Source organism: Nerophis lumbriciformis, linkage group LG30 (assembly GCF_033978685.3).
Source record: "Nerophis lumbriciformis linkage group LG30, RoL_Nlum_v2.1, whole genome shotgun sequence".
NCBI classification, from domain to species: domain Eukaryota; kingdom Metazoa; phylum Chordata; class Actinopteri; order Syngnathiformes; family Syngnathidae; genus Nerophis; species Nerophis lumbriciformis.
The window spans coordinates 11242160-11256292 of record NC_084577.2 but is presented as its reverse complement, the minus strand read 5'-3'; positions in this window follow the sequence as shown (position 1 = coordinate 11256292).

Genomic DNA, 14133 nt, shown 5'->3' with positions numbered 1-14133 from the left:
GTTAGCGCCTTGCATGGCAGCTCCCTCCATCAGTGTGTGAATGGGTAAATGTGGAAGTAGTGTCAAAGCGCTTTGAGTACCTTGAAGGTAGAAAAGCGCTATACAAGTACAACCCATTTATTTATTTATATATAGTATGACAGCTATACTGTTATATTGAGTAAAAAAAACTAACTTGTGTCTTTACAAACCTTACACAATATATTTTTTCTAGTAAAACTCACAAAGAGACATTTCCCCAGGTATTATTAGCCATTGTGCATGTGTGGTTTAGGAGTTATGTTTAAATAAATGTCAAATTGAATGTGGCAGGTATACTGTCATGAGTAAAACCTAATTTTTGTAATTGTAAACCTTACCAAAATACCTGATTCTGGTAAAACTCACATAGATTGAATATTACATGCATTTTTAGACGGATTGCTTGTTTGGTTTTGGAGTTATGTTTTTACAACTTTCATATTTAGTATGACAGTTATACTGTCATATTGAGTAAAAAAAACAAATAACTTGCGTCTTTGCAAACCTTACAAAAGATCATTATTCTGGTAAAGACTTAGACTTTCTTTTTATTGTCATTCAAATTTGAACTTTACAGCATAGATAACACAATTTCGTTACATAAGCTCATGGTAGTGCAGGATAAAAAAGCAATAAGGTGCATTTATAAATAAATAAAAATAATATATAAATATATATATAAAATAAATAAATATACTTAAATATATATAAATAAATAAAAGATTACTGTGCAGATAAATATTTTGCACTTTTTCCACATGCGCCCACGTTTATGGGTGTATGTTATATTGTTTTTTGTTTATTCCAGCGAGTTAATCCATTTTGAGGGGAGTTGAGGGGATAATTTAATTATAATGCGTTCAAGAGTCTTACGGCCTGAGTGAAGAAGCTGGAGGTTCTGCATCGGAGTCTGCGGAACCTCTTTCTAGAGTCCAGCAGTGAAAACAGTCCTTGGTGGGGGTGGGAGGAGTCTTTGCAAATTTTCTGAGCCCTGGTCAGGCAGCGCTTTTTGCGATCTCCTGGATAAGAGGAAGAGGATTCCTGAAGATCTTTTCCGCGGTCCTCACCACTCTCTGGAGATACTTCCAGTCTGATCAGGCACTGCAGGCTCCAGTCCAGACAGAGATGCTGTTGGTCAGCAGGCTCTCTATAACAAAGATACAGTTCTCCAAGCATTATTAGCTATTTGCATTTGTTGTTTAGGATTTATGTTTAAATAACTGTCATAGTGAGTAAAACCTAAATTTTGTATTTGCAAACCTTACAAAAACAATTGATTCGAGGAAAACTCAGATACAATATCACAGGCATTTTTAGACATAATGCATGTTTGGTTTTGGAGTTGTGTTTATATAACTTTCATATTTAGTATTACAGTAATACTGTCATATTGAGTAAAGAAAAAACAACTAACTTGTGTCTTTACAAACCTTACAAAATATTGTTCCCAGTAAAACTCAAAGATACATTTCTACAGGCATTATTAGCCATTTTGCATGTGCGGTTTAGGATTTATGTTTAAATATTTGTCATATTGAGTGTGACATAGTGAGTAAAACAAACTAACTTGTGTCTTTGCAATGCTTACAAAAGAAAATGTTACTAGTAAAACTCACAAAAGATACATTTCTTCATGCATTATTAGAAAATGTTCATGTGTAGTTTAGGAGTTATGTTTTAATAACTGTCAAATTGAGTATGGCAGTTATACTGTCATTAAGTGTTAAACCTAATTTTTGTATTTGCAAACCTTACAAAAACAACTGATTCTAGTGAAACTCATATAGATTCAATATTGCAGGCATTTAGACATTTCACATGTTTGGTTTAGGAGTTGTGTTTGAATACATTTTAATTGCTTTTTTCGTTAGGGCAAGTCCGACCGGCAGGAGGCCACAGGGAAGCCCCAGGACACATTGGGAAGACTATGTCAGCCGGCTGGCCTGGGAACGCTTCGGGATCCCCCGAGAAGAGCTGGACGAAGTGGCTGGGGAGAGGGAAGTCTGGGCTTCTCTGCTTAGGCTGCTGCCCCCGCAACCCGACCTCGGATAAGCGGAAGAAAATGGATACATTTAGTATGACAGTTATACTATTATATTGAGTAAAAAAAACTAACTTGTGTCTTTAAAAAACCTTACAAATTATACGTTTTCTAGTAAAACTCACAAAGATACATCTCCAGGCAATATAAGCCTTTTTGCATGTGGTTTAGGGGTTATGTTTAAATAACTGCCATATTGAATGTGGCAGTTATACTGTCATGAGTAAAACCTAATTTTTGTAATTGTAAACCTTACCAAAATACCTGATTCTGGTAAAACTCACATAGATTCAATATTACAGGCATTTTTAGACGGATTGCATGTGTAGTTTTGAAATTATGTTTATACAACTTTCTTATTTAGTATGACAGTGATACTATCATATTGAGTAAAAAAAGCTAACTTGTGTCTTTGCAAACCTTACAAAAGAACATTTTAGTAAAACTCAAAGATACATCTCCAGGCATTATTAGCCATTTTGCATTTGTTGTTTAGGAGTTATGTTTAAATAACTGGCACAGTGAGTAAAACTTAATTTTTGTATTTGCAAACCTTACAAAAACAACTGATTCTAGTAATACTCACATGGATACAATATTACAGGCATTTTTAGACATAATGCATGTTTGGTTTTAGAGTTATGTTTATATAACTTTCATATTTAGTATGACAGTAAAACTGTCATATTGAGTAAAAAAAACTAACTTGTGTCTTTGCAATCCTTACAAAAGATCATTATTCTAGTAAAACTCACAAAGATACATTCCTCCAGGCATTATTAGCCACTTTGCATGTGTGGTTTAGGAGATATGTTTTAAACACCTGTCATATTTAGGTGGCAGTTATATGTCTATGCGTAAAACCTAATTTTTGTATTTGCAAATCTTTCAAAAACAACTGATTACAGTAATTGTCACATAGTTTTAATATTACAGGTATTTTTAGACATTTTGCATTGTTGGTTTAGGAATTATGTTGCAATACATTTTTATTGCTTTTTTTGCATTATCTCAGGATTGTAAAAATATTAGTCAAATCGAGTAAAAAACTACTGATTGGGTGTGGCAGTTATACTGTCATTATGTGTAAAACCTAATTGTTGTATTTGCAAACCTTACAAAAACAACTGATTGTAGTAAAACTCACATGGATAAAATATTACAGGCATTTTTAGACATAATACATCTTTGGTTTATGAATCGTGTTCGATTGCTCCTGCTCACAGAACCACACAGCCAGCGCACAACACACGAGCCACAAGCCCACAGCCCAAGGCAGTTAAATACCCCTGCAAATCCACAAGGCACGACACTTACTTTGGAGTCAGAGTTTCCTCTGCCCCTGCGTATTGTGGGATTCTGGGGGTTCTTTTCGGTAGCCTGCGGGTCTGCTGGGTAGTCTTGGGGATTCCTTCTCAACCTGCGCGCGTTCACCCGGTCCTCCTTGTCAAGCCTGACGATCCTCCTGGTCGCTCCTTTTTAAATGTGTGCAGCCCTAATGCTCCACAGGTGCGTCTGATTTCAGGTGCCGTTCGATTGGGCACTTTGGTTGTCAGGGGCAACAAGCTAAAAGGGGCAACGTCTTAAAATGCCAGCAAAGTCCACAAGGAATAAACTTATGCAATTAAAAATACAGTCAAAGTCCTCAAAGTGTCAAAACATGCAATCAAATTGTAAAATGTAAAAACATGCAATTAAAATCTACAACAATAAAAACACTCAGACATGCATGACAATGAAAAAAAAAAAAATAAAATCCCCTACTTGTGTCCCATCACATCCCCCCCATACATTATCGTTGTCAGTCCCTGCAACGGGGGGAACTCTCGTCTGCATAGCGGGCAGGCAACTGTCGGTCAAAGCCTTTTTTAGCTCTTCAAAGGACGTCTGACACTCTGGTGTCCACACTATTTTGTGGGCCTGTGCCTTCTTGTCGGTGGGACGGCCAGTGAGGACGTCCCACCGACATTTATTTAGGGGACGGGCTATTTTAGCAAACCCAGCCACAAAACGTTGGTAATAGCCTGCCAATCCAAGAAACGCTCTCACTTCCTTGACAGTGGTCGGAGCGGTACTGCCTTAATTTTACCTGAGTCCGGTCTCACTCCATCCCGATCCACCACGTGTCCCAAGAATTTCACCTCACGCTGAAAGAGCTTGCACTTAGAGGGCTTGAGTTTAAGTCCATGTCGCTGCAACCGTTCAAACACCTGGTCCAGGTGCTGTAGATGGGCAGTGAAATCAACAGAAAAAATTATTATGTCATCAAGATAAACCAACAATGATTCCGCTATTTGACCATTCAAACAATGATGTATAAGCCGTTGGAAAGTGGCAGGTGCATTGCATAGACCAAATGGCATGCGTTCAAACTCGAACAGTCCGAGGAGAGTTGTAAATGCAGTCTTTTCACGATCGTCCGGGTGCACCTCCACTTGCCAATACCCACTAGCGAGGTCTAAGGTCGAAAACCATTCAGATTTGCTCAGACCAGTTAGGGTCTCTTCGATTCAGGGGAACGGAAAGGCGTCTTTATGTGTAACTGAGTTTAACCTCCGGTAGTCTACACAAAAGCGCCAACTCCCATCCTTTTTGCGGACTAACACTATAGGCGCTGCCCAGGGACTGCAGCTTTCCTTTATCACTCTCTGTTCAAGCATACCTGAAAGCATGCAGTGTCTTCACTTCCTTATGCAACAGAGGCGGGATGGGTCGGTATCTCTCCCTGGTAGGGGCGGAATCTCCAGTCAGTATCCTGTGTTGCACAACACTGGTCCTTCCAAAGTCCTCATGTTGTGCAAACACCTTCTCCCACTTCGCCAGCAGGGCGCGTAGCTGCACCTGTTGCTGCTCAGACAGATCCGGCTTATCACTCAAATCCCTAACATCTGGGGACAGTTCTGGATTGGTTTGGGCTGTGGCATCAATGAGTGACACTTCTACCACACCCTCCTCTACTAGAGATAAACACAGATCCTCAGCTCCATGCACATCACTATCATCAACACAGAACAGCTGCCCTAGCTTCTCAAATCGTTTTAAGGAAATACTGTAGGAATGGGGGTTATAAACACGGAGGGGCAGCCTACCTCTGTTCACCACGACCAGTGATTTTGCCACGCCAACTGCACCGGCAGTTGGCGTGGCAGGGCGCAGTAGTTAGCCCTGCACCAACATCTCCTTTGGGGGATATGTAATACTAGTCTTCGAGGCCAATCTCACGTGGCCTAGCAAGCCATCTTCAGCAGCAACAGCTTCTATACGGGAACATGTAGCAAAAGCTTCCCTCCACACCTTTTGCTTTTGAAGATGCCGAAGAGTAGAGGTCTTAGGACATTTAAAAACGGCATCCCAACAACCCACGATTAGATTCATACCTATTATGAAGGGGTGTGTACAGTTTTGATCCGCAACAATTACTACTCCTCTTTCGGGAACTTTAACACCCTCTACCTCAAAATCAAGAACCGCATAGCCGATATAGGGGATTTCCAGGCCATTAGCTGCTCTTAGACGAAAAAGGGTAGGGGTCCTTAAGAGCTTAGCTTCGGTAAAGTGAGCATTAAATAGGCTTTCGGACATTAGCGTCACTTGGGACCCGGTGTCTAAAAGTCCTGGCAGAATAGTGCCTCCAGCATCTACTTGTATTGTGGGGCATTGACCTACAAATGTTTCTGGAGCCCTGGATGATGTTGGCGTGGTGGCCAGCCCTGCAACTCGGATCTCAGCAGCAGGGACATTTAGTTTAAATCCGGTGCATGTGTAGTTGCAGTGCTGAATTTTTAGACATAATGCATGTTTGGTTTTGGAGATATGTTTATATAACTTGTGTTTATAGTATGACAGTTATACTGTTATATTGAGTAAAAAAAACTAACTTGTGTCTTTGCAAACCTTACAAAAGAAAATGTTACTAGTAAAACTCACAAAGATACATTTCTTCATGCATTATTAGAAAATGTTCATGTGTAGTTTTGAAGTTATGTTTATATAACTTTCATATATAGTATGACAGTTATACTGTTATATTGAGTAAAAAAAAAGTAACTTGTGTCTTTACAAACCTTACAAAATATTGTTTCCCAGTAAAACTCACAAAGATACATTTCTACAGACATTATTAGCCATTTTGTATGTGTGGTTTAGGAGTTATGTTTAAATAACTGAAATTGAGTGTGACAGTATACTGTCAAAGTGAGTAAAAAAAAACTAACTCGTGTCTTTGCAAACCTTACAAAAGAAAATGTTACTAGTAAAACTCACAAAGATACATTTCTTCATGCATTATTAGAAAATGGTCATGTGTAGTTTAGGAGTTATGCTTAAATAACTGTCATTTTGAGTGTGGTAGTATAACTGCCACACATATTGAGTTATAAAGTTAAGTGTAAAACCTAATTTTTGTATTTGCAAACCTTACAAAAACAACTGATTCTTGTAAAACTCACATAGATTCAATATTAAAGGCATTTTAGACATTTTACATGTTTTGTTTAGGAGTTGTGTTTGAATACATTAGTATTGCTTTTTTCGTTAAGGCAAGTCCAAACGGCAGGAGGCCACGGGGAAGACACAGGACACATTGGGAAGATTATATCAGCTGGCTGGCCTGGGAACGCCTCGGGATCCCCCGAGAGGAGCTGGACGAAGTAGCTGGGGATAGGGAAGTCTGGGCTTCTCTGCTTAGGCTGCAGCCCCCGCAACACGACCTCGGATAAGCGGAAGAAAATGGATGGATTTAGTATGACAGTTATACTATCATATTGAGTAAAAAAAAACTAACTTTTGTTTTTGTAAACATTCAAAATATATTTTTTCTAGTAAAACTCACAAAGATACATGGAGTTTAAATAACTGTCATAGTAAGTAAAACCTATTTTTTGTATTTGAAAACCTTACAAAAACAACTGATACTAGTGAAACTCACATGGATTCAATATAACAGGCATTTTTACACATTTTGCATGTTTGGTTTAGAAATTATGATGGAACACATTTTTATTGCTTTTTTCGCATTATCTCAGGATTATAAGAATATTACTGTCGCATTGAGTAAAAACTACTTTCTGTGTTTGCAAGGATTAAAAAAGCATATTTTTCGAGTAAAACTCCTAAGGATGCATTATTTCAGGCATCATTAGCCATTTAGCATTTGTAGTTTAGGAGTTATGTTTAAATAACTGTCATATTAAATGTAACAGTATACTCTCATATAGAGTAAAACCTATTTTTTGTATTTGCAAACCTTACAAAAACAACTGATTCTAGTAAAACTCACATGGATTTAATATTACAGGCATTTTTAGACATTTTACATTGTTGGTTTAGGAATTATGTTGGAATACATTTTTATTGCTTTTTTCGCATTATCTCAGGATTTTAAGAACATTACTGTCATATTGAGTAAAAAACTACTTTTTGTGTTTGCAAGCCTTAAAAAAAGCATATGTTTCGAGTAAAACTCACAATAATGCATTATTTCAGGCAATAATAGCTCATTTTTATGTGTAGTTTAGGAGTTATGTTTATTTACTGTTATATTGAGTGTACTTGTCATGGTGAAAAAAACCTAATTTTTTTTATTTGCAAAAATTTCAAACACAACCGGTTCTAGTAAAACTCACATGGATTCAATATTACAGGCATCTTTACAAATTTTGCATGTTTAGTTTAGAAATTATGATTGAATACATTTTTATTGCCTTTTTCGCATTTTCTCAGGACTTTAAGAACATAACTGTCATATTGAGTAAAAAAATACTTTTTGTGTTTGCAAGCCTTAAGAAAGCATATGCTTCGAGGAAAACTCCCAAGGATCCAATATTTCAAACAATATTAGCCATTTTGCATGAGTAGTTTAGGAGTTATGATTAAAAAACTGTCATATTGACAGTTTACTTTCATAAAGAGTAAAACCTAATTTTTGTTTTTGCAAACCTTACTAAAACAACTGATTCTAGTAAAACTCACATGGATTCAATAATAGGCATTTTTACACATTTTGCATGTTTAAGTTAGAAATTATGATTGAATACATTTTTATTGCTTTTTTTGCATTATCTCAGGATTTTAAGAACATTACTGTCATATTGAGTAAAAAATACTTTTTGTGTTTGCAAGCCTTAAGAAAGCATATGTTTCGAGGAAAACTCCCAAGGATCCATTATTTCAAACATTATTAGCCATTTTGCATGAGTAGTTTAGGAGTTATGATTAAAAAATTGTCATATTGAGTGTGACAGTTTACTTTCATAAAGAGTAAAACCTAATTTTTGTTTTTGCAAACCTTACTAAAACAACTGATTCTAGTAAAACTCACATGGATTTAATATTACAGGCATTTTTAGACATTTTTCATTGTTGGTTTAGGAATTATGTTGGAATACATTTGTATTGCTTTTTTCGCATTATCTCAGAATTTTAAGAACATTACTGTCATATTGAATAAAAACTACTTTTTGTGTTTGCAATCCTTAAAAAAGCATATGTTTCGAGTAAAACTCACAAGAATAAATTATTTCAGGCAATATTAGCTCATTTTTAAGTGTAGTTTAGGAGTTATGTTTAATTTACTGTCATATTGAGTCATGGTGAAAAAAACCTAATTTTTGTATTTGCAAAAATTTCAAACACAACCTAATCTAGTAAAACTCACATGGATTCAATATCACAGGCATTTTTACACATTTTGCATGTTTGATTTAGGAAATATGATTGAATATATTTTCATTGCTTTTTTCGCATTATCTCAGTATTTTAGGAATATTACTGTCATATTGAGTAAAAAGCTACTTTTTGTTTGCAAGATTTGAAAAAGCATATGTTTCGAGTAAAACTCCGTAGAATGCATTATTTGAGGCATCATTAGACATTTTGCATGTGTAGTTTAGGAGTTATGAATAAATAAATGTCATATTGAGTGTGACAGTTTACTTTCATGAAGAGTAAAACCTAATTTTTGTGTTTGCAAACCTTACTAAAACAACTGATTCTAGTTAAACTCACATGGATTCAATAATACAGGCATTTTTACACATTTTGCATGTTTAGTTTAGAAATTATGATTGAATACATTTTTATTGCTTTTTTCGCATTATCTCAGGATTTTAAGAACATTACTGTCATATTGAGTAAAAAAAATACTTTTTGTGTTTGCAAGCCTTAAGAAAGCATATGTTTCGAGTAAAACTCACAAGAATGCATTATTTCAGGCAATATTAGCTCATTTTTAAGTGTAGTTTAGGAGTTATGTTTATTTTACTGTCATATTGAGTGTACATTGTCATGGTGAAAAAAACCTAATTTTTGTATTTGCAAAAATTTCAAACACAACCTAATCTAGTAAAACTCACATGGATTCAATATTACAGGCATTTTTACACATTTTGCATGTTAGATTTAGGAAATATGATTGAATGTATTTTCATTGCTTTTTTTGCATTATCTCAGTATTTTAGGAATATTACTTTCATATTGAGTAAAAAACTACTTTTTGTGTTTGCAAGATTTGAAAAAGCATATGTTTCGGGTAAAACTCCGTAGAATGCATTATTTGAGGCATCATTAGACATTTTGCATGTGTAGTTTAGGAGTTATGAATAAATAAATTTCATATTGAGTGTGACAGTTTACTTTCATAAAGAGTAAAACCTAATTTTTGTGTTTGCAAACCTTACTAAAACAACTGATTCTAGTTAAACTCACATGGATTCAATAATACAGGCATTTTTACACATTTTGCATGTTTAGTTTAGAAATTATGATTGAATACATTTTTATTGCTTTTTTCGCAGTATCTCAGGAGTTTAAGAACATTACTGTCATATTGAGTAAAAAAAATACTTTTTGTGTTTGCAAGCCTTAAGAAAGCATAAGTTTCGAGGAAAACTCCCAAGAATCCATTATTTCAAACATTATTAGCCATTTTGCATGAGTAGTTTAGGAGTTATGATTAAAAAAACTGTCATATTGAGTGTGACAGTTTACTTTCATAAAGAGTAAAACTTAATTTTTGTTTTTGCAAACTTCACTAAAACAACTGATTCTAGTAAAACTCACATGGATTCAATAATACAGGCATTTTTACACATTTTGCATGTTTAGTTTATAAATTATGATTGAATACATTTTTATTGCTTTTTTCGCATTATCTCAGGATTTTAAGAACATTACTGTCATATTGAGTAAAAAATACTTTTTGTGTTTGCAAGCCTTAAGAAAGCATATGTTTCGAGGAAAACTCCCAAGGATCCATTATTTCAAACATTATTAGCCATTTTGCATGAGTGGTTTAGGAGTTATGATTAAAAAATTGTCATATTGAGTGTGACAGTTTACTTTCATAAAGAGTAAAACATAACTTTTGCTCTTGCAAACCTTACTAAAACAACTGATTCTAGTGAAACTCACATGGATTTAATATTACTGGCATTTTTAGACATTTTGCATTGTTGGTTTAGGAATTATGTTGGAATACATTTTTATTGCTTTTTTCGCATTATCTCAGAATTTGAAGAACATTACTGTCATATTGAGTAAAAACTACTTTTTGCTTGCAAGATTTGAAAAAGCATATGTTTCGAGTAAAACTCCGTAGAATGCATTATTTGAGGCATCATTAGACATTTTGCATGTGTAGTTTAGGAGTTATGATTCAATAAATGTCATATTGAGTGTGACAGTTTACTTTCATGAAGAGTAAAACCTAATTTTTGTGTTTGCAAACCTTACTAAAACAACTGATTCTAGTTAAACTCACATGGATTCAATAATACAGGCATTTTTACACATTTTGCATGTTTAGTTTAGAAATTATGATTGAATACATTTTTATTGCTTTTTTCGCATTATCTCAGGATTTTAAGAACATTACTGTCATATTGAGTAAAAAAAATACTTTTTGTGTTTGCAAGCCTTAAGAAAGCATATGTTTCGAGGAAAACTCCCAAGAATCCATTATTTCAAACATTATTAGCCATTTTGCATGAGTAGTTTAGGAGTTATGATTAAAAAACTGTCATATTGAGTGTGACAGTTTACTTTCATAAAGAGTAAAACTTAATTTTTGTTTTTGCAAACTTCACTAAAACAACTGATTCTAGTAAAACTCACATGGATTCAATAATACAGGCATTTTTACACATTTTGCATGTTTAGTTTAGAAATTATGATTGAATACATTTTTATTGCTTTTTTCGCATTATCTCAGGATTTTAAGAACATTACTGTCATATTGAGTAAAAAATACTTTTTGTGTTTGCAAGCCTTAAGAAAGCATATGTTTCGAGGAAAACTCCCAAGGATCCATTATTTCAAACATTATTAGCCATTTTGCATGAGTGGTTTAGGAGTTATGATTAAAAAATTGTCATATTGAGTGTGACAGTTTACTTTCATAAAGAGTAAAACATAATTTTTGCTCTTGCAAACCTTACTAAAACAACTGATTCTAGTGAAACTCACATGGATTTAATATTACTGGCATTTTTAGACATTTTGCATTGTTGGTTTAGGAATTATGTTGGAATACATTTTTATTGCTTTTTTCGCATTATCTCAGAATTTTAAGAACATTACTGTCATATTGAGTAAAAACTACTTTTTGCTTGCAAGATTTGAAAAAACATATGTTTCGAGTAAAACTCCGTAGAATGCATTATTTGAGGCATCATTAGACATTTTGCATGTGTAGTTTAGGAGTTATGATTCAATAAATGTCATATTGAGTGTGACAGTTTACTTTCATAAAGAGTAAAACCTAATTTTTGCTCTTGCAAACCTTACTAAAACAACTGATTCTAGTTAAACTCACATGGATTCAATAATACAGGCATTTTTACACATTTTGCAATTTTTAGTTTAGAAATTATGATTGAATACATTTTTATTGCTTTTTTCGCATTATCTCAGAATTTTAAGAACATTACTGTCATATTGAGTAAAAAACTACTTTTTGTGTTTGCAAGCCTTAAAAAAGCATATGTTTCGAGTAAAACTCACAAGAATGCATTATTTCATGCAATATTAGCTCCGCCGGGTGGCGGGGCTCTCCCTTAGAGATAGGGTGAGAAGCTCTGTCATCTGGGGGGAGCTCAAAGTAAAGCTGCTGCTCCTCCACATCGAGAGGAGCCAGATGAGGTGGTTCGGGCATCTGGTCATGATGCCACCCGATCGCCTCCCTCGGGAGGTGTTTAGGGCACGTCCGACCGGTAGGAGGCCACGGGGAAGACCCAGTACACGTTGGGAAGACTATGTCTCCCGGCTGGCCTGGGAACGCCTCGGGATCTCCCGGGAGGAGCTGGACGAAGGGGCTGGGGAGAGGGAAGTCTGGGCTTCCCTGCTTAGGCTGCTGCCCCCGCGACCCGACCTCGGATAAGTGGAAGAAGATGGATGGATGGATAGATGGATGGATGGATGGATGGATATTAGCTCATTGTTCTCTGTAGTTTAGGAGTTATGTTTAATTTACTGTCACCCTAATTTTTCTAATTGCAAACCTTTCAAACACAACTGATTCTAGTAAGACATACATTGATTCAATATTACTGGCATTTTTACACATTTTGCATGTTTGTTTTAGGAATTATAATGGAATACATTTTTTTTTTTTTGCTTTTTTCGTATTATCTCAGGATTTTAAGAACATTACTGTTATATTGAGTAAAAAACTACTTTTTGTGTTTGCAAGATTTAAAAAAGCATATGTTTCGAGGAAAACTCCTAAGGATGCATTATTTCAGGCATCAATAGCCATTTTGCTTGTGTGGATTAGGAGTTTTTAAATAACTGTCATATTGCGTGTGACAGTTTTACTGTCATTATGAGTAAAACCTAATTTTTGTATTTTTAAACCTTATAAACCTCCTGATTCTAGTAAAATTCACCTTGGAGTTAGGTTTATAACTTTTCATATTTAGTATGACAGTTATACTGTCATATTAAGTAAAAAAAAAAAAAAAAAGACTTGTGTCTTTGCAAACCTTACAAAAGATTTTTTTCCAGTAAAACTCACAAAGATACATTTCTCTTATTAGCCATTTTGCATGTGTGGTTTTTAAATAACTGTCAGATACAGAGACAGAGACAGTATACATGGGGAAGGCGTGGCGCAGTTGGGAGAGTGGCCATTCCAGCAACCTGAGGGTTCTTGGTTCGATCCCCACCTTCTACCAACCTCGTCACGTCCGTTGTGTCCTTGAGGGAGACACTTTACCCTTGCTCCTGATGGGTTGTGGTTAGGGCCTTGCATGCCAGCTCCCGCCATCAGTGTGTGTGTGTGAATGGATGAATGGAAAAATAGTGTCAAAGCGCTTTGTGTACCTTGAAGGTAGAAAAGCGCTATACAAGTATAACCCATTTACCATAGTGAGTAAAACCAAATGTTTGTATTTACAAACCTTACAAAAACAACTCATTCTAGTAAAAGTCACACAGATACAATATTTTAGGCATTTTTAGACATAATGAATGTTTGGTTTTGGAGTTATGTTTATATAACCTCCTTTCTGAGCCGCCACCTTATCGTGGTAGAGGAGTTTGCGTGTCCCACTGATCCTAGGAGCTATGCTGTCTGTGGGCTTCTGTGCCCCCTCGTAGGCTCTCCCAAGACAAATAGGTCCTTGGTGAGGGATCAGCCAAAGAGCAGCTCAAAGACCTTTATGAAAAGTACAAATCGAGGTCCTAGATTTTTCCTCGCCCGGACGCGGGTCACCGTGGCTCCCCTGTGGAGCCAGGCCCAGAGGTGGGGCACGATGGCGAGCGCCTGTTGGCTGGCTCAGCTCAATGAAGCAACGTGGTTCCCTCCTCCAATGGGCTCACCACTCATGGGCTGGGTTATAGAGGTCGGGTGCAGTGTGAGCTGAGCGGCAGCCGAAGGCAGGGCACTTGGCGGTCCGATCATCGGCTACATAAGCTAGCTCTTCTGACGTGAAATGTCACCTCGCTGGGAGGGAAGGAGCCTGAGCTGGTGTGCGAGGTGCGAGGTACAGGAACCTGTTCCCTCGACAGTCTTCCACTATGGCGTTGCAAGCAATGAGAGGCTGGGGTGGCAATTCTTGTTGTCCCCCCGGCTC